This window comes from Ambystoma mexicanum, chromosome 6q (genome assembly GCF_040938575.1).
Source record: "Ambystoma mexicanum isolate Mex_15411 chromosome 6q, UKY_AmexF1_1, whole genome shotgun sequence".
In the NCBI taxonomy this organism is placed as follows: Eukaryota; Metazoa; Chordata; class Amphibia; order Caudata; family Ambystomatidae; genus Ambystoma; species Ambystoma mexicanum.
Genome location: NC_090937.1, coordinates 351,785,190 through 351,804,913, shown reverse-complemented (window position 1 = coordinate 351,804,913; position 19,724 = coordinate 351,785,190). Strand labels below are relative to the sequence as shown.

The window sequence follows — 19,724 nt, the reverse complement described above, 5'->3', positions numbered from 1 at the left end:
GCCGGCCATTCCCAAATACATGTTACTTCACAACACTGGATTTACGGGCTGGGGCACTGTGGATTTAGCAGGCTGCATTACGCACAGACTCAATGGACGTTTCTAATGTCATGTGAGTAATTATTCAGGCGTTTTGATCCCGGGATGAGGGAAGGATGAATGGATGCATGGGCAGGTGATTTGATGCAGAGTTTGCCATGTACAGGGCTTCTTGGGATCTATCCGCCTCCCCTACGCTATGTGATGCAGGGCTGCCATAGTGGGACCATCGTCTATCTGGCCTTGTTGAGCCCTCCCTGTCTCGACGCGCCCTCAGACACTTGTGTCCATGCACGTTAACATTCCCATCTGATGGATTCTGTTTTGGCAGACGCATGCACAGGTACACTCGTTCGTGATGGTGTTTACACCTAGGTATAGATGGTTATGAGTCGCAAGTGGCTTTGGGGTGGTGATGATCCTTTGGAGTGGGCTAGCATGCATATGGCTGTGGATTTCGTGTGCTCATTGAAGTGAGTTGTTCGAATGTAGTTCTGATGGCCATTCTGTTCTTGTTCTTTTCTTTTGGTTGACAGGTATCTCCTCCCCTTTTGCCACTGCCATCTGTATGCCACTCCTGCAGATGGATTTTACTCCCGACACCTGCTGCTTCGTGTTAATCGGTGGAGCAGCATTACGATCTTAGGGGACGATCGCCAGTGGCCCACATGCCCTTACGCAGTACTGGTGGCTCGGAGCAACATTTCGGCCTTTCAGCTGGACTAGTGCCTCCCCATTGGGACGGCCCTGCGGTTGTGTGCGCTTCCTTGTTGCCTTTTCGTACGTGATTGTGGCTCTGTGTACCATGATGGGACAGGGCGTCACACAAGTAGTGGCTGGTCATTTCTTGCGGATGCAGCCCACAATGGTGAAATGTGTTTTGGAGTTCATGGCCTGATGGCTGTATGGGCTTGGTGATTTTGTTGTGCATTAAATTTCTATTCTGATTTGGCCCGTGTAGCGTTTTTCTTTGCAAGTGATGTGGCATCTGCCTATTTGTGGGGCGATGTATTGTGAGGAGATCTGCATTGGGTTCCTGCTTCGGGGTTTAGTTGCGTGGTACTGTGCTGGGCGCGTTTGCCTACTGAGCCCGTGAGGTCAGGGATGGGGGCTGCCTATATGACAGTTTGGATGTTGTCATGCTCAGGGGCGGGGGATTGGGTTTTGTGTGACAGATGGCGGTCAGCCAGGTGGACTGGTGGAATGATGTGATTCTCGGAATGTTGCTGGTCACAGGTGCCTGTGTTTGCGTGCGTTTCTTGGTGGGGGACTGTGGTCATGTCCATTGGGATGGCTTCTGTATTCGTGCCATCTGTGCCCTGCAGCTCCCATTGGCCCCTCTTGTGTTGCTTTTGTTCGTTGGCATGTATGGGTGCTTTGTACATTTCAATGGTTGCATTGTGACTTCATTGCACCTACAGGGAGTTGTACTTTGTGGGCAGGGAGCGGTGTACAGGCACTCAGTGGGGCCGTTTACGGTTGATTCGCGATGCCGTACTTCTCGCCATGGCGGAATGGTCCATTCCGCCATGCCTGATGGCGTTAGGTACATGTCCGCTAGGGTCGGAATTGGCGTACCGTTGCACCATGGTGGTGTTTGCGGTTTGGCATGGCGCGCGCGCGCGTGCTTAGTGCAGTTAGCGTTGGCGTTCACTACGGTGTCGCTAATGGCTTCGTACTTTGCGGTGACGGGTCGTAGTCGCACCGAGCGCTATTCGATGGCGGTATTGCATTTCCGCCATCGTTTTCCCCTTTCCGCCAGGGTCGTAATGAGGGCCAATGTAATCACTTTTCTTTGACAATTCACCCCCCCCCCCCTTTATGCAATGTAAAGAGATGGAAGGAAAGCACACAGTTCTCAGGAATGCAATCAAATATAATTCAGTTCCCCCCCTAGCAAGCTTAGAGGAAAACAGGTAGTAGTTTTAAACACAGGCAATATACTTTGATGTGGTTGCAATTAAGTGAAAAATATGCTAAAAAGGCTTTCAATTCCCTATAGGGGGTTCAGGGTAGTTGACAGATACTTTGAATCAGTTCAGGCCAGCCCCATCAATGATTCAGGGATGGTTATTAGGTTGAAAACAGATTTCAGTGATGGAAGCAAAAACAAATATTTTTACCCGTGGCTAAAATGAAGCAAAATGTCAAATTGCGGCAATTTAGTCATGTGCGTCGAGTACAATTACGGAGGCACTATAAGGAGTTCTAGGTTCGTTGGGAAGCTTAGAATCTTAGCTTTAAGATGAAAGTCAAATCTCGTTCATAGAACAAACGGTTCCGGAGATACGGCCGATTTAGTAAAGGTCGTTTTTCGGATTTGAAATTTTAAAGCTCATAATGACAGATGACAGTTTTCAGTTTTAAAGATGACAGAATGACACGATTCTAGGAGGCAGTTCTAATAGGCTACAATAGTTTGGATTAGATTATTTTAAACTAAGATTGGTTTTGGCACAGTGCTAGCTGGGTACTCACACTAGATTTTGGACAGGAATGCAACTTCGTCACCGATCGGGTCAGGATTGGCTGGACTTCTGCTAGCGGTTCTTCACAGCGATCTGGTCTCTGGGTTTCTGGTTCTGTTATCGGTTCTGCTAGCGGTTCCGGATACAGCGGTCTCTGGTTCTGCGGGTCTGGATCAAGTGGATTCTTAGCAAGCAGCAAACCGCACAGCCCGGCGGTTGAATAGTTTGCAAATGATTTTTGAGGCCTGCTGAAGAGAACTCAGCTTGTGGGTTAGCCTCTCTGCTACAAGTTCTGAAGTAAAGTTCTGGATCCCTGGAGTTCTGGATTTGAAGTCTGGAGTCTCCCGGCAGAGCGTCCCGCAAGAAAGTGGAAAGTGAATGCCTCTACCTGGGTTTCAATGTTCCTTTTATGTGTTTTGAAAATGGGTGTGTGCCTGGGCCTAGCTCAGCCTGCCCCTCTCACTTATCATTGGCCAAGCTTTCCTCTCTCCCATGACTGGGGGAAGGAAATGAAGTGTCAGAGTGATGCTGTAGGTTTTATGGTCAGAGGAACCTTCGCTTGTCAAATTGCACACAAATTTATTTCTGACCCAAATACATATTTATCTATGTACCATTTTTCTAATATTATAGGTCCAGTTAACATATTTTCTGTAGCACCAAACCATCCGATCCCTGTCTTTGTACGATGTTGTGTCCACTTATGACAGAATCCTCCCCTTTTCATCCAGATAACGACCTCTAAACCTTTCCAGATTTTACACAAATGTGCATCAGGGATATGGGTTTCAGATGATAAAGTGTCAGATTTTTAACATGCATACATTTGGAGTAACAACCTTTTTTTCCCTACTATCCCCAAGAACATACCACAGGGTCCTAACACGTCTTAAAATGTGCACAGAAAAATCACAAGAATGATGTCATTTATATAATTTTTACAAGTCCGCACTATGAATTATCCATCTTTTTAGAATCATGCTCTGGCCCCAAAGGGGTGTGGTTTTCCAAAGCACATGGTGGAATTTCTGGTTTATTCACTTCCCCCAAGCTCAGCTTGCTCTCACAGGCACTGCCCCTCCCAGTTTCTCCCAAGAGGAATCCATTTTACGACCCCCCCAATATAACACTTGCCTGAGCCAGGCACAGTGCTTTGTTTAGTTTCCTGTAGTCCCCAGGTGCCACTCCCCTAATTCAATCAGAGAGGTGTCATCTCCTTTTGGCAGGGGCAGCAGGATGCAGCCAGGCCTGGGAACACAGCTGCTGAATTCCCTCTCCTGTCGGGGGTAGTTGTCAGGCAGAATCCAGTTTCATTAAGCCAGGCTTCAGCTAAATGTCACTTTTGTTCCCAGTTTTTCTTCATTCAAATCAAACTCACAATGTTTGCACATGCAGCTAGAATGCTGATTTTAAGTTCAAAACTATGACATTTAACAGTTGCAACCTATGTTACACTCAAAAGTAGGTCACTCATTTATTTTAAACATTTCGATTTTAGTGGCTTTCTGTCCATTTAACGTAAGCTGCTGACATCCACAGCTCAGCCAGTTTTGTTATGAACATGGTTTTGGGCTCTTTCTCTTTCCAGATTTAGTATGCACGCAAGAATACATTCTACCAAATGTCTGCTGGTGTTCATTGAGATTTTTGAATATCTTGTGATGTTTAAAATAGGCATTTTGAGCTTGCATTCAGGGAAACAAAGGTGATTTTAAAGCGCTTTTTGTAGCCAACCGGCACTGCTGTTTTTCCTTTGGCACACATTTCACTCATGGCACTCCTGGCCCATCATGCTTGCCCTGGTGGGTGGCAGGTCAGGGGACCACTTTGCTGTGCGCAAAACTGCACGGTTCTCTAGGATTCTGGCGCAAATGTGGGCTTTTCCGCCCTCTTGGATTTCCTAAGCCCACAGCACCAAATGTTGCAGCATAATAGTCCAAACGTGGGTCAGGACACCCAACAGTATGGTGCACACACGTGATTTTGAGCAGCATTTGATTTTGTGGTACCCTCTGATCCGGCACACAGTGGCCTCGGAGGACGGTCCTTTGGCCATTACCCTATAGGTCAGTCTGAGCCTACACCTATCTCATAGACAGGGATATCCAGCAGGGCCAAGGGCAAGCAGTGTTCAGAGCCCCTGTCCAGCTGAGGATCCTCACGAGCTGAGGAATACAGTGTGGGCCGCAGCGGCCCATGCCAAATGAGACATAGCCTCGCTTAGCTACTTAAAGCCACTTTCGTTTCCCTTCATCTCCTAATAAAATACACTTTCATTATACATTTTGGAGCAGGACAGAGGCATGTTTGGGACTGGTTGTGGGATATTTATGTACATTTTGGACTACTGGGTGCCAAGATAGCATGCATTACTGACAGCTGTTGACTGGATTATTGGTTCTTCATGGCTCTCCCACGATTTAGGGACAGCGCTAAAGAGGAGGGAGAATAATCGGTATCGCCCCATCATTGCGCATCCCATCACTGCGCATCCCAGAATGTCTAATGTTTATAGCACCATTTCACTGCATGTATATGTGGGGAGATGAGTTAAGTTAATTATAAATGTCAGAAGTATGGAGGGGCTGTGGGGGGTCTCCCCCGCATTTATATACAATGAAATGGGTTAAAACATAAAACTAAAATTCGACATTTTGGGATTGCTGTTGGTACTCTTCTTCAAAGGAGGTTTGCCTGGCATTTTGGTGCTGGACTGCCCTTGTTGGCGGGACAAAGACTGATATGCAACGGGAAATTCCTCCTTTGTGAAAAGTACAGTGAGCAAAAAGCGATGGCTGCGGACTCTCAAAGTGGGAAAAAACCACAGAACAGGTTATCATGCCATGTTCTTTCTTGAGAGGGGCGCCTGCTATCTTTTTTGTATTTTTGCCAGGAACTTGGAGTTGGTCACCCTAAGTCACTTGTGGAAACTCAGACGTGGACCCCTTGCTCACTCTGCTCAGAGAGGCACAGCCTCACCTCACTGATGAAGCCCAACAAGGCTGAAACATGTGTTTGGGGTTGCTGTTGGTACTCTTGTTCAAAGGAGGTTTGCCTCGCATTTCGGTGCTGGACTGCCCTTATGGGTGGGACATAGACTGATATGCAAATGGTTATTCCTCCTTTGTGAAAAGTACAGTGAGCAAAAAGCGATGGCTGCGGACTCTCACAGTGGGAAAAAGACCACAGAACAGGCCATGTTCTTTCTACAGATGGGTACCTGCTACCTTTTTTGTAACCTTAAACTAGAGTTGAACCCAGAGAAGTCACTGCGGGCGGCACAGGATCTGTTAATTGTTAAAAAGATATGTCTTCATTTTTTTCCAGGAAAGTAGAATATATGACTAAGAAGGCGCGCCCACCCAACCTGTCCTTCCTATATCCAGGCAGGCTAATCTTTAATCAGATCTTAATCTAGAAGAGCGCGTTGACATATATGTATTGATTTTTAAAGACAGAGGCTCGCCAACAGGTGTTTGGGGCTCTTAACAATACACATGCCTTTAAAAACAATGCGACTCTTCTCCAGTAGCCAGTGAAGAGAACGCAGACCTGGAGAAATGAGCTCGTATTTCTTTTATGTTAGTAAAAATCTTGCAGCAGCGTTCTCTACTCTTTGTAGTCTATGGGTCATTTAGTTTGGCAGACCTAGGTAGCATTTCTAAAAGCAAGGCGGGACTTCATGACCAGTACCTGGTGCGGAAAAGACTAATAAGGTAGATGGTTTTGATTTTTTTCAAAGTAAAATAACGTTCTTGTTACAGCTGATATCTGCGCGTTCAATGTAAGCTTACACGATGATGCAGGTGTTCTCAAGTTTGGACTTGGCCCAGGATAGTGGCTGAAAGAGTCAGACCAACAGGAGGAGGTCCATGTATTGATTATTTCGTTTATGACCCAAATTTCTGTTGTGTTTGGATTCATTTTTCAAAAATGGTTGCCCTTCCAGGCCTTCAGTGTGAGCAGGCAGTTTTTTTTTATTTAGTTTGATCTGATAGGGCATCATCATTCTCTTTGAGATCTACCAGAATCTTGGTATCGTCAGCGTAATTAAAGAATGTCACCCCCGCTTCCTGGAGAACAGCTATGATGCCGGGCACCCTCTCTTACGGTGTTTAAAAGTGGGCTGAATACTTCAGGGAAGAGAATTTGGTTTAAATGACCCAGGGAAGGAATTGGCCAGAACAAAATGGAGCTGCGCTCCAGCACGAATTGTCTTTGTGGAGCACTGTTCAGAGATGACACAAGGCCCAAGTTGAGAAACCTCTCTGCCCTTGAAATCTCGAAGCGTGTGGCAATAGGCAACTGATTTACAAGTTGTGTATCTGATAGTTGTCCTTTGCTCACCGCAGCAGCCCAAACCCAAATAATAAACGTGCCACGGCTGTATATATGACTTGTACTTGGACCACAGTTTACTGTTATGCTGAGTTTTCTGATTAAATGTAAGGAGCACAATATCTAGTTTGCATTGCATGCTCAGAAGGAATGCATGCTGGGATTACGATCACAGGCATGTTTGATAAATTGGCTGTCATTCTCATGTTCCCAAAATGCACTTTGTTTGCATGCAAAACACCCAGCACCCGACATTCAGTGCACCCACATTATTCTCCACCTACCTCCGCCCCTTAATTTCACCCACACCATTCTGGCAATCTGTGTAACCGCCCTCACACCCCTCACCCCGCAAAGACCAATCAGTCTAATCAATTCTGATAGTAAAATATTATCTAAGATTTTGGCGAGCAGAATAGAGAATGTACTGTCAAAGCTGATTCACCCTAATCAGGCAGGTTTTATAAAAGGGAGAGTTTCTGCATCAAACATGCAGAAACTTTTGCTAATCTTATCAACAACATGTACATTGAAAGTGGAATTTGCTGTGTTATCTTTGGATGCGGAAAAGGCCTTTGACCAAGTTCGTGGGAGTTTTTATTCAAGACAATGGAATTGAATTGATATTTTATTTTTATTTTATTTATTTTGTATTTATTTGGAGAAAACGAATTTTGGCCCCGCGTACTTGAACTGGGTATAATTGCTTTATAGAAACCCCATGGTAGAGGTGTCGACTTATGGGAGGATGTCTTGTAAATTTGAGTTGCATTGAGGGACTCGCCAGTGTTGTCCGTTGTCTCCCATGCTCTGTGCTCTCACTTGAACCATTTGCAGTGGCAATCAGATCTGATGACTGGATTTCCAGAATTAACTTTTATGGAATTAAGCAAAAATTATGGCTATATGCAGATGACCTCCTAGTTGTACATGATCATTGCATTGATGAATTTGATTGAAACATTTGGCTCAATTTTGAATTATAATATCAACTGGTCTAAGTCTGAGGTTTTGCCATGTTCACCAGGGGGCAGCGGATTGATGTTAAGAAGACAAGGCTTCAAATGGTGTCCTGAGAAGATGAAGTACCTAGGCATATGGCTTACAAGAGGCATCAGTGAAATGATGGATTTGAACTTGAAATTAACAATAGATAGGATATAACTCCCAAAATAACTTATGTTATGAGTATGATTCCACTTCCTGCCAAGAAATCTTTACTGAAACAACTGGATAGTCTGATCCAATCATTTTTATGGGGGAAAAAAACCTAGACTGAAGTTATGGAGGCTACAACTCCAAAATGAATGGTGAGGTCTAAACATTCCAAATTTGAAAGGTATCATCAAGCTTTCACGATCAGACACTTTCTTCCGTTTATATCAGAGAGTTTGGATGAGTGGGCTTTACGGAAGCAAGCATGGTAGGCCCATTAAATACTTTGGCTGTCTTGTTAACCACAAACAATGATTGGGGTGAGAAGTCTGCATTGATGGAATTTCTGAGATCGTCATGGAGAAACATAGCCAAGACACTAGATAGGATACCGGATCTAATGAACTCATCCTCAATATGGCTGAACCCTGCAATCAAAGTTAAGAATAAAACATTGGCCAAATTTGTTTCTGGCAGTTGTAAGAAGAAAAGGTGATTTATTTGAAGGAGGAAAGTGGCGTTCATTTCAAGATCTGAAAGGAGAATGTATACTAAATGGATGCATCTATGGAAAGTACCGAAAACTAAGAAAGGCAGTAAACTTGCCAACACTAGAATCTCCAGACTTGTTGGAGACAAATAAGATTATAGGCGGCCAAGAGCATATGGTTTCCAAAATGTATAATCTGCTAAGCATAACTTCAAGTTAGAATGATAAGATCTTGGCGTCTTGGTCGAATTACCTACAAGATGATATGACATCAACGATGGGAGGCATTGTGTATAAATATTTCAAGAATGTCATTGAATATTGGGGTATGAGCGAGACAAGTGAAGCTATTGAATAGAGTATTTTGGACTCCAGACTGCATGCACGTACAAGGCTTAAGTTTAACAGATGCATGTTGGGGGTGTGGTCTAGCATGGGGTTCACTTGAACATATGTTTTGGGAATACTACAAAGTAAGAGCATTTTGGAATGGAATTACAGAGGTGATGAATAAAGTCCTAAAAGAAGAGAAGGAATTTTCGTTTGGAACCTTGATTCTGGGAGAGGACTTTGATTTAGAGGATCTTCGGTACCACCAAGTAACATGGATTTTGAAGAGTTCTCTGGTTGCAAAAAGGATAATTCTGCATCATTGGAAATCGGCTGCGTGCCCAACAACGGAATTAAGGATGGTGGAAATATACTCTTTATGCAACATTGAAAGAGTAGTCATGTTGTTACAGAAGAAGGAGAAGATGTTTGATAAGATATGGGGTGGTTTCCTGAGTTTAGAACTGGATTAACATGCTAAAGCAAGAGAAGATATGAAGAAGGTTAAGAAAAGTACATTTTTTAATTTTATATTCATGAATTGAAATTGTACTATTATTAATAGTTTGAAATGCATATTAGACAAGGTAGTAAGGGGATTAGTTTATGGGGGAGGTAGCGGGCAGGTGTGGTGTGTTTTTTTCTCTTCTTTTCTCAATCTCATTTAACAATTAGATTTATGGTGGGATTTAAGGGGGGAAGGAGTAGAATTATCGTTCACTCAAAATGTTTGAGTCCTAATGTTAGGATGTTTTCACTGAATTTAAAAAAAGTTTATACATGTTTATATGATGGTAAACTGAATAAAACAGTTTTTGAAAAAAAAATAATAAAAAAAATTCATATGCAAATAAACACAGATGTGCAGACACCAATCTGATGTCCAAAAAGGATCTTTATCTTTGATTTTCGAGAGTTTTGGCATGCACCTAGAACGTATGTGGTAGTGATGCAAGCCCCAAAAACTTTGAAATTCAGACCGGTCAAGCTTAAGATATTCAAGGCCTTATTCACAGGGCGTTTTCCAATGTGATTGCACCATTATATGCTTCTGTGTTTTGAATGTTTTTAAGTCTACATTTCGGCCATGGGCAGCAGAGCTAAATAAATGCTGAACATACAACCACGTACAAACGCCACTTGAATTTCTTTGTCCACACCCACGAATACAGTTAACATGTGCAGATACACATACGTGTATGGCCACCTTTCGAATTTCTTCACACAGGCCCACAATTATGAATAACACATGCGCAATGAACATGTATGACCAGCGGACGGATTTCTTCGGACATGCCCATGGATATGGATAGCGAATGCATTCTTCGGCTATAAGCTGATCACAAGTTAAATGGAACAACATGTGGAAAGCGCACACATTACCGAAGCAAAGCGGCAGTACACCCACACATACCAATACTGAGTTTGGAAATATACATATATGGATATGCATACTTGCCAACCCTACCAATTTAGGCGGTAGGATACCACTTTTTAAGCAGCCCTACCACCTACCGATTTAGTGGCAACAAATACAGATTTTTTTTTGGCCTGGATTTAGCAGCCTGTTCAGTCATGGTTGCAGGGTGCGCAGGTACACAGAATCCGAGGAACGTTCTTCATTGGGGATGTGTCCAAGCTGCTGCTTTTATAATGGTGTGGTCTTACTGGCAGCAGTTAGCAGACCAGTGCGCCAGTGCAACCTCCCCTGAATGTCAGAGGCGCCCGTGAGATCCGCTCCAGCACTTCTGGATATCAACAGCCACATGGTTCACTGTACCTCAGCTCCCCGGGTGCCAGTCATCTACATGCAGGGCGAGCCGCTGAAGCAATGGCGAGCCACTCCTCCTAATGAGTTCTGGCAGGTGTGAGCTTGCGCCAGGGGGAAACTGCACGTTTCAACCCTGCCCTGCGCAAGTCTCGCCACTTCCACCCGCCTACAAATGCAATATGCTATTTCTTCAGCGTAGCTGCACAACACAGCGCCCTTCTCTCCGGCACCTGCTACATACTTTCCAACCCTACCGATTTAGGTGGTAGGAACGCTTTTTAAGCAGTCCTACCGCCTACCGATTTAGTGGCAACAAATACCGATTTTTTCAATATTTTTTAAACTTCAAAAATCTGTAGGAATCTTAGTCACAGAATGTTGGCATGTATGGATATGGGACATGCCTGCGTCAACACATGGACAAAACGCACACTTCGAGCATACGCAGAACAAACAGAACACACTAATACATACAATAGGGAGTACAGAAACATACCAGTAATGATGGGGCTCATGTATTCGCAGACACAGCCTTCCACTGCTGTTTATATATGGACAAAATACATAATTTGGGTCTGAGCACAACATATGGGTGGGAAAATACATTATGTATTTGGGAAACATATAAACCACCACAACACAAACATTTAAAAGAGCGAAATACGCGCACACGGATTCAGAAAATGACATTTTACTACCTAGCCAGGAAACAGGTAAACATTGCAAGTTGCAGACACACTTGCGAAACATAAAAAGTCACAAGACCCCTTAATTCCCCACATACACACCCAACACCATGTCTTGCTCGCCAAGACTCACTCTCCAACGGCTAGCGACAAGTGCACATGTTTAGTTTTGCAGGAAACATACCACCACGATATTAAAAAACATACGGAAAATACCAGACATTACACTTTTTTTTTTAAAACGATGGAACCTGCAGAACATTTCTTTCTAAAGATGACTGTCTCTAAAAATGACACTTTCAAGTGTACTACACCAAGGCTGGTGGTAGGGAGGGGCGTAAATGTGTTCCCAGAATTCACCTGCCCATGCAAGTGTAGGGAGCACACCCGAAACATTGAAGGGAGAGCAAAGTGCAAAAGTGCAAATGTGTAAATAATGCTTTGAAATTGTGGAACAGCATGAATGTCCATTTTTTTTTAATCCAGACAATTGACAAACAGTTCTGAATATTAACAAATGAAAAATCTAATAGATACAAACTAACCAACAGTAAATAAATACACTTTAATACTCCTGGCCACAATATATAGCAATATTGCCAATCAAAACCATGTTCCCAATGCTTGAAGCCACTATCTATGCCTATGTTGGCGCTCTAAAGCACATTTGCATGATGCACAGTTTCACAATATATGCCGCCACTGCAAAACACTTATGATGCCTGTGCCCACAATATATGCCAGCATTGCCCAGTAATGCACATTTTAATAATACATGTGCCAAAATATATGAAAGCATTGCCCTGTAAAATATGTGCAACACGAATAAGTCAGTCTTTTCCCTGGGTGCACACAGCAACATGCAATGCAACCACATATACAAATATGCACACGCGTCCACACAAACACACAAACATGCAAACATGCAGGCAAACACCCGCACCTTTCAGGCACACCACTTTTTTTCCTCTGTACCTGCCTACTGCCCAATCCTTCTGCTACCCCAACAGGTTCCTTTGGATCCTGATTCCAACATGCACCGGGAAATAGCACGGCTGGAAGCCTTAAGCTTCCCAGCTGCAGGCATGGATACATTGCACCTAAAAGGGGCACTGAAAACATGAAGCCCCCAAGGCTGCACACAAGCCCTGCTAACATGCCCAATGAGCCAGGCTAAACTGGGAGAGCTGTAGAACCCAGCTAGGCGTGGATCATTGGGCATGTGCAGCCGCTTGGTGTTCCTGTAAGGAGACAGTGCACTCCAGGGTGCTTTCCTCTGCCTGCCACTGGCTCCTCCAGTCACTCCTCTAATATACACATTACATTAAAAACATCACAACTACTAACGAAGTAAATTAGCCTACAAATCAAAGCTCAACTCACACCCCACATTTTAGGTAGTTTTACTTCAATGCAATCATTAAAGCGAGTTTGTGTATGTATATAATCCAGAGTCTCAAAGCCCGTATGCCACAGTTGCGTCCAGTAGAAACCATTTCTCAGACATCGACTAGAATTTCCTGTACCATCAGCTACTCAGAACTGGCATGAGCGCACTAACGATATCCACGTGTGTCGTAAACACCAGGCTCTGCTATCGCACGCGTTTTACTTGAAGGAGTGTGTCCTGGTCACATTCCACTTGATAACATGTCCGTTTTTGTGCATCTCCTGAACTGCTGTGGATAAAGTGTCAATATCCCAAGTCTATACTTAAGAATACAGCACACTGTGCAGTTCCCATCCTCCCCTTCCTCATCACCCCTTTTCCCTTTGCCCCCCTTTTCCATATTATTCTCCTCCTTTTCCCTCCCTTCTCAGGCCCCTCTTTCTCTCTGCACCCATGTGTCCCTCACTCCTCACGAGCGGCTCTTTCCAATGGCTATACCGAAGTCAAATAGCTTTATCTTCTAATTATGTCTTATTATTTTCTTATTTTTGTGAGATATGGTTTTGTTAGATGATTTTTACACATTATTGTGGAAATGTATTCATAATATAATTGTATTTTGGGATTACTTATAATGTTGTGTTAAAGTTTTAATAAACTGGATACACAATAAAAAAGAAAACGTCTTTATTTTTGCCAATATCTTTTTTTGTAAGATGGTGCTTTGTGTGCACTCTTGCCGCCACTGCCTTTGCTCAACAGGTGCTCGTCTTGTCTCCCATTCCTGCTTTCTCCCTGATTCACAAAGTGTTTTTCAATGGGATTTTCGATTCCAATTGCCCAATGAAATGAACAGAGTTAAAAAAAAAGGTTTGTGAATCTTGTCTAGTGCCAAAGTGTAAGATTTTAAATTATAAACCAAACTACACCAGGTCCTCCTCATAAACCCGCACAGCTATAGAATGGTCACATACCACCTGCATGTAGAGTCAGCCAGTTCTGCAATAACACCATGATACGTTCAATTATTTGCGTGTAAACCGGGGATTTATTTGTGTTCCCATCTGCCGGCAAATCCCTGTTTGACGAATGGGGATTTGCGGGCAGAACGGCACGCAAATCCCTGTTTTACACAATAATTCCATGAATCAGGAGGGCCTGATTCATGGAATATTTGCCCGGTTCAAAGTGACTTTGCACGGCTGAAAAGTGACTTTGCGCTGCCGACACAAACCCTGATTCATGGAGCTATGCAAAGTGTATTTTTGCAGTGCAAAGTACCTGCAACGTCATTGTGTACTGCGATAATGACTATGCACCGACTTTGCACTTCAAAAATACACTTTGCACAGTTCCACGAGTTAGAGTTTGTGTCGACAGTACAAAGTCACTTTTAAGCAGTGCAAATTCACTTTGAACCATGCAAAAAAACTCCATGAATCGGGCCTTGAAAGTGCGAACTACAGCAGATTGCCCAGAGAGACCTGTGGCCTGTACCAGGCGACGCATATGCACACCAAAAAGCGGCCGGCGGGCACCTCATGCTCTTCAGACTGACTTCTAGCTCCTCAAAGTGTTATTTGGACAACTGAGGCGCTTCAGGGCCCTGTGCAAGGAATGTGCATGCCCATGTATTGCCATGTTGGTGACACTTCCTCTTTTGTAACCACCTCTATAGTTGCAGGGCCCTATGCAGCAATGTTCGTGTTGCACTGCCGTAGCACTGGACCCGGGGCAATACAACTGAGCTACTTATATATGATTGAACGCAAAGTGGTCTTTTGGCAGAGAGTGTGGCTCTTTGATTGGGTCGGGCTCCTTCTACTTGCTCGATCCACTTTTAGCGAGCGTTAGCAGGCCTCGATCCGGTCACAAATAATGTAGGGCTCCGGCAAACGCAGTTTACAACAATGAGTGTTTTTGCTGCTTGGTATAACTCAGCCTTTGTTTGATGGACGGCAGGAATGTACTGCCCCAGGTTATTGAATGGTGTCTATCACTTCCCTCAGATATGCCAGCTGTCCCTTCTACTTGTGTACAGTGCATCCATCAGCAGGTGGCCCGTGGATTGCCAGTGTCCACAAGATGCAGACATCTATATATCCACTATACAAGATTTAAGCAGCGGTAATTTAAACTAAAATTGTATTGTTTATTTTGCCTTTATATGCTGCAAAATATTGAGTACACACATTGACAATGTTGACATAAAGTATGTGTGTGCATTTCTTAAAGACTGCAACTACAGTGACCACCACACTTTATTCTGTCCACCAGCTAAAGGGCATGCCTATCCGCTTCACTCCCAAAATGCAGGCAAATACTTCCAACAAAAAGGAAACAGAACAGGCAGGAGTAACACACAGTCAGAAGCCTTGCCCTTGCTGCAGCCTGCACTGCTGCTTTGATGCGCTCAGACCCGAGGCATCAGCAGCACAAGCCACACAGGTGGTCTATGAATGTGTTACCTGAACTGAAAGAAGGCTGAACATTAAAAAATATATATTGGTAATTACTGGGCACAGTGACAGTATATGTTACGACTAAAATATCTATGTTTTTAAAATTGAAAGGTAGTTTCACTTGCCTAAAAAATACCATGGCCTGCAATGAAAAATACTTATCTGGAGCCCTGGCTCTATCAGATAACAAACACACACAAAATATTTGTTCAAATATGTCTATGTACAAAAACTAAACACTGAGGACCAATACTTAATTCTACCGTCTTAACCACGTGATCTGTACTTTTACATTTCATGCATTATTTATGCTGAGTGTTTTGTAGTTAGAGCACCAGAGGACCACTCCGGTGGTGATAGTGCGCGGTACAAATATCCCTTAACATTAAAATTAACATTAACGTTAGTGTTGTCCCAACTATTATAATCATCATCATGATCATCAACATGTTTCTGTCGTTACAGTTGTTTCTCGACATTCTTCAGGATGGTAAAACTTTATTTCCATAATACAGGTCAAACCTTAGCTATAACCACTTGTACAAAGGCTCAGCACTATCGCAAATCCCTAGGATATGATTTCCACATGGCGAATAAATTCCAATCTAAGGTTTTAGCTTGGAAAGAGCACCTGTTTCCTTACTAGTTAAGTCAAGGGAGTACAGGTCCCTTTCAGCTCTTTTTTGGAGATTCCCCCAAGTTTCTTTTGTCTGTTTTCTTTCCGTAGAGATTACCCACGTTTTCTTAATGTTACATTCTGCAAACGATAGATTTGTCAACTTTTTGCACACAGTTAAACTATGGTCCTTTAAGTTCAACTGTCTGGATGCCACTTCAGCAAAGGCGATCCACCATCTTCATGCTTGAAGCAGAAATCTACAAGATGCAGCCTCCAAAGCAGCCACTGCTCGGTAACACAGTCAAACAGCTTAGTGGTAATGAGCGGCTCTATTTGCTCTGCTCAAATGAGTACTCTTTTCTTTGGGAGATTTCAGCAAGTCAGCACTTTCCATAATTGTTAAACTGTTTTACTCAAACAATGACTTTTACTTTTATTTTCTAATGTGTATAATTATTATACAATTGACAGCTTGCACAACAGGTTTCAGGGTCCATGCCCCTTTAAACGAGTGAGGGGGCTGAATGCTTAACTCACAGCTGTGGCTACTGAAAGATCTAGATAGAACACACCCCAAACAGAGGGTAACAGAATCTCTTGGGGTTTCCATCACGACATTAGATGGGGAGGTGCCAGTGGAAGGTGTAGGGTGTACATGCCAAAGGGGAAACAGGAATGAGTCGGCCCTGTTAGCTCTTCCCCTGCAGTCACCCATACTGCCTATACCTGTCTCGTTGGATTCCAGCGGCCACTGCAAATGTGCAATGATATACCATCAGGGGCGGCTGCCATGAGAGAACCCCTATAGCCGTGTGTGCCATTTCTGCATTTTATTATAATGACCACAGGCCTTTCTCGGTACTGACATCCATATCGAGTGACCAGGAGGTGCCACTGAGAAGGGAAGATGGGGGTGGCATTAGCACTCCCACTTTACTGAATTCTCTGCTGGGCAAGGAGATTTGGCATTGCCTAAAGGGGGTAAATATGTAATGCGCCCCTGTGTCAACTCTGCCGCTTTCATTCACGCAAGAGCCTGGTACAATTTCCAGGCTAATGGCCTAAGAAAGGTCGTGTTCGAGTGTTAACTCACGACCGCAAATATCCCTGACATAAACTACGCAATCTCTGCTCACACCCCATGTCCGTCTGGAAAACATGCCTATTGTGTTGATCTAAAAACACCCTCACACCCTTGATAGTCTCCATTTCGCAGCCCCTCACCCCCGGACAAGAGCCGTAACAGTGGCTTTCATTCCCCACACGTCCCAGCCCACATCCCCTTCAGAGGGGTCCACCCTGGGGGCCCAGCACGCTTCGTTTTTAAAGTGGCAGAGGTTTTCGTGCGCGTTCCCATTGCTTTTCGAAGAACAGGCGGAGGTTACTCTCGGTCATTTGAAACTTGCTCTTTTTTTTCCCTCCCGGATTTGCCTCGGCAGCCCCACCTGCAGGCGGCCCGGAGATATGCAGGCCTAAACGAAGTCGGCAAAACAACACACGTACTGCTCAGCCTGAGCCTGCGAGGGGAAGCAGGCAGCGACCATTGTTTTCCAAGACTTTGCACACATGTGGGTTATCTCTATCGGTTATAACCCTCGTGTACCTAGCTGCACACGGTTTTTACGTTTCTCTTAATTCTTGGGGTTAGTCTGTTCTCTAAGCACTCCCATTCTTGGCAGATATGGGAACCCATTCGGGCACACGATGGAGGTAACTGTATTTGCCAATGGGAACGGAATTCGGCCAGCAGGCTATTAAGCAACATGTTCCCACCAGACCACGGTCCCGTTGGGTGGGGGCTGTACGTTGGTTTGCTGTGAGCCACTGTGCCATCAGGATGCCAACATGATGGAAAAGTGACCCATTCGGCATGTTTTGCGGTTGTCAATAGTAGCTAGGTCTTGACCCTTTTCCGAGATCAGACTCTGCACCACCAAATAGCCTGCCTGGTTGGACGCGTTATGCCACTTTTCCTCGGCGCCGGCCAATAATCAAAGCTCGTCGCCCTTTGGCACTGCGCTTAGAGCGCACACGTCCCCCATCTCTAGGCACGTCACGTCACCTCAGAAGTAAGCGGGGTGTTAGGAAGAGAGGCAGTGGCAGACAGACCACATCCGAAATCACACTCTGCGGGGATTAAACGAGCCCCTCACCCCCACCCCAGCTCCCCTCACTGTCGCCTGTGAGTGCCCGCTGCCTCCCTGGGCCCTAGCGGCCGAAGCCGGTCACTGCGCCTCGCAGCGCTGCTGAGAGAGAACAGATGCGGCGAGTCACCGTCTCCCGCCGCTCTCCGGCCAGCACATCTGGCGAGGGGGCGGCGGCGGGAACATACGCTCCATGCGCAAGGGATGCGCGGGGGGAGGGGGTGGACACGGAAGGTGCCACGACTCTGTGTACAGCAGCGCCCCGTAATCTCGCCATGTCCCGGGAGCAGGCGAGCAGACCCCCGAGCCACAAAGTTGGGGCAAATAGCTCCCCTCACTTCCCCAAGGTACCGAAGGCAGTGTTACAGTGGCAAACAGAAGCACCCCTCACTACATGCGACCTCTTACTTCCAGGCTCCGTTATCACTGATGCCGCCTGTTTCCACCCCCCCCCCCATGCACCCGAATGTGTTGCATATGAGCAGAGCACTCCGCCATCTACTCATGCCCCGAATGTGTAAGACGCCCCAATACATGCCTGCGCAAATTCTATTGTACTATCTCACACCCCAAAATCGGCACAGAACATTAGCACACCCCTAACATGTCATTTACATTCTTCCATACGAGCATGTTAGGAGAGCCCGTCGATGTACCCAGCCAAGACAAAGACCCCCCCACCACAGCTGCCCCTCGAGATTGTCCGACACCCCAGAACGTCCCATTCCGTGCCCTACCTCTACGCATACGCTGTGCCCCCCGCCCGCCCTGCTCTAGAACTGAAGGCTATAGTCGCTCTTATTCTGAATCTTTTGAAGTGAAATAGGAACCGAGCTTCGGTGCAAGCGACCCCCCAGCCCGCTTCAGAACCCTGAAGAAAAGTGTCCTACCTGCCGTGATTCGCCTCTCGCCCCCCCGCTTGGCTTGGTGAATGTGCACCGAGCACAGAGTGTAGTACTGGCCCCGCGTGTCCTGCCCTCGCGCTGCTCCCCGGTGCTGCGTCCCCTCCTCAGTGGGCGCCTCTTCTCCGGCGTTTGGAGCCGGGCCTCCTTATATAGACTCTGATGCCGCCGCCGCCGCCGCTGGAGGGAGGTTATTATCGGTCACCGCCGGGCCCGTGCTCTTCTGTTTATGTGTGGACCGTCACTCACAGGGAGCACGTGGAGGAAGGACCGCCCTCCACGGAGTCAGCACTGCTGGGGAGCACGGGGAAGCTGGGCTGGGTTGCCACCCGTGACCCTTCACCCTCTAGACCACCACCTGGCAGACGAGGCTGCTAAGGGATGGGGGATGGGGGACAGCAGGCACTCGCACCGACCTGCCACCAACCCAGGGCACACCTGCTGCCCACACCGGCAACTTCAAAGTCGCAATATTTTGGAATGTGTCGAGGCAAACGCAAAGAATTGAACCGTAGAGGCGCCACCGTGCTCAGAAAACATACATTGTTGTGTGCGTGTGGCCACGTGGTGTAATTCATCGAAAAATGGCACTATTTTGTTATCATTTGGAGCAAATTGTGCATCGGTAAGTGTCCTAACCCTTACTTGCGAGGGGTTCGATGTAGGACAAAGACAGGGTGGATTATAAAACATTACTCTTTATTTAAACTAGATCAATGGCATCACATTGCTGTGGGCATGCCACACCCGGAGTCCTGGGCTGTACTGGCGCACAGTGCTGCCCTGGACTACATGCAACTCTGGAGATGTCCACGCGCCCCTTACAGGCCGTAGGACAGGAAGATAGAGGGCACAGGCAGATTGGGCCCTCTGTACGCTCCTGGTCAATGCAGTGGGTGCCAATTATTTTTTTAACTTCCCGCTCCAGCG

At 45.6% G+C, this 19,724-nt stretch overlaps 1 protein-coding gene across 1 annotated transcript in view; it reads right to left on the bottom strand.

Moving 5' to 3' along the window:
* The window catches only part of ABCA1 (ATP binding cassette subfamily A member 1), a 241,282-nt gene extending 222,313 nt beyond the window's left edge, over window positions 1-18,969 (bottom strand). The window contains exon 1 of the mRNA XM_069630840.1: window positions 18,783-18,969. The gene's annotated coding sequence lies outside the window, so the exon portion shown is untranslated. The remainder of the gene's footprint in view (window positions 1-18,782) is intronic.
* Window positions 18,970-19,724: the final 755 nt, after the last annotated feature.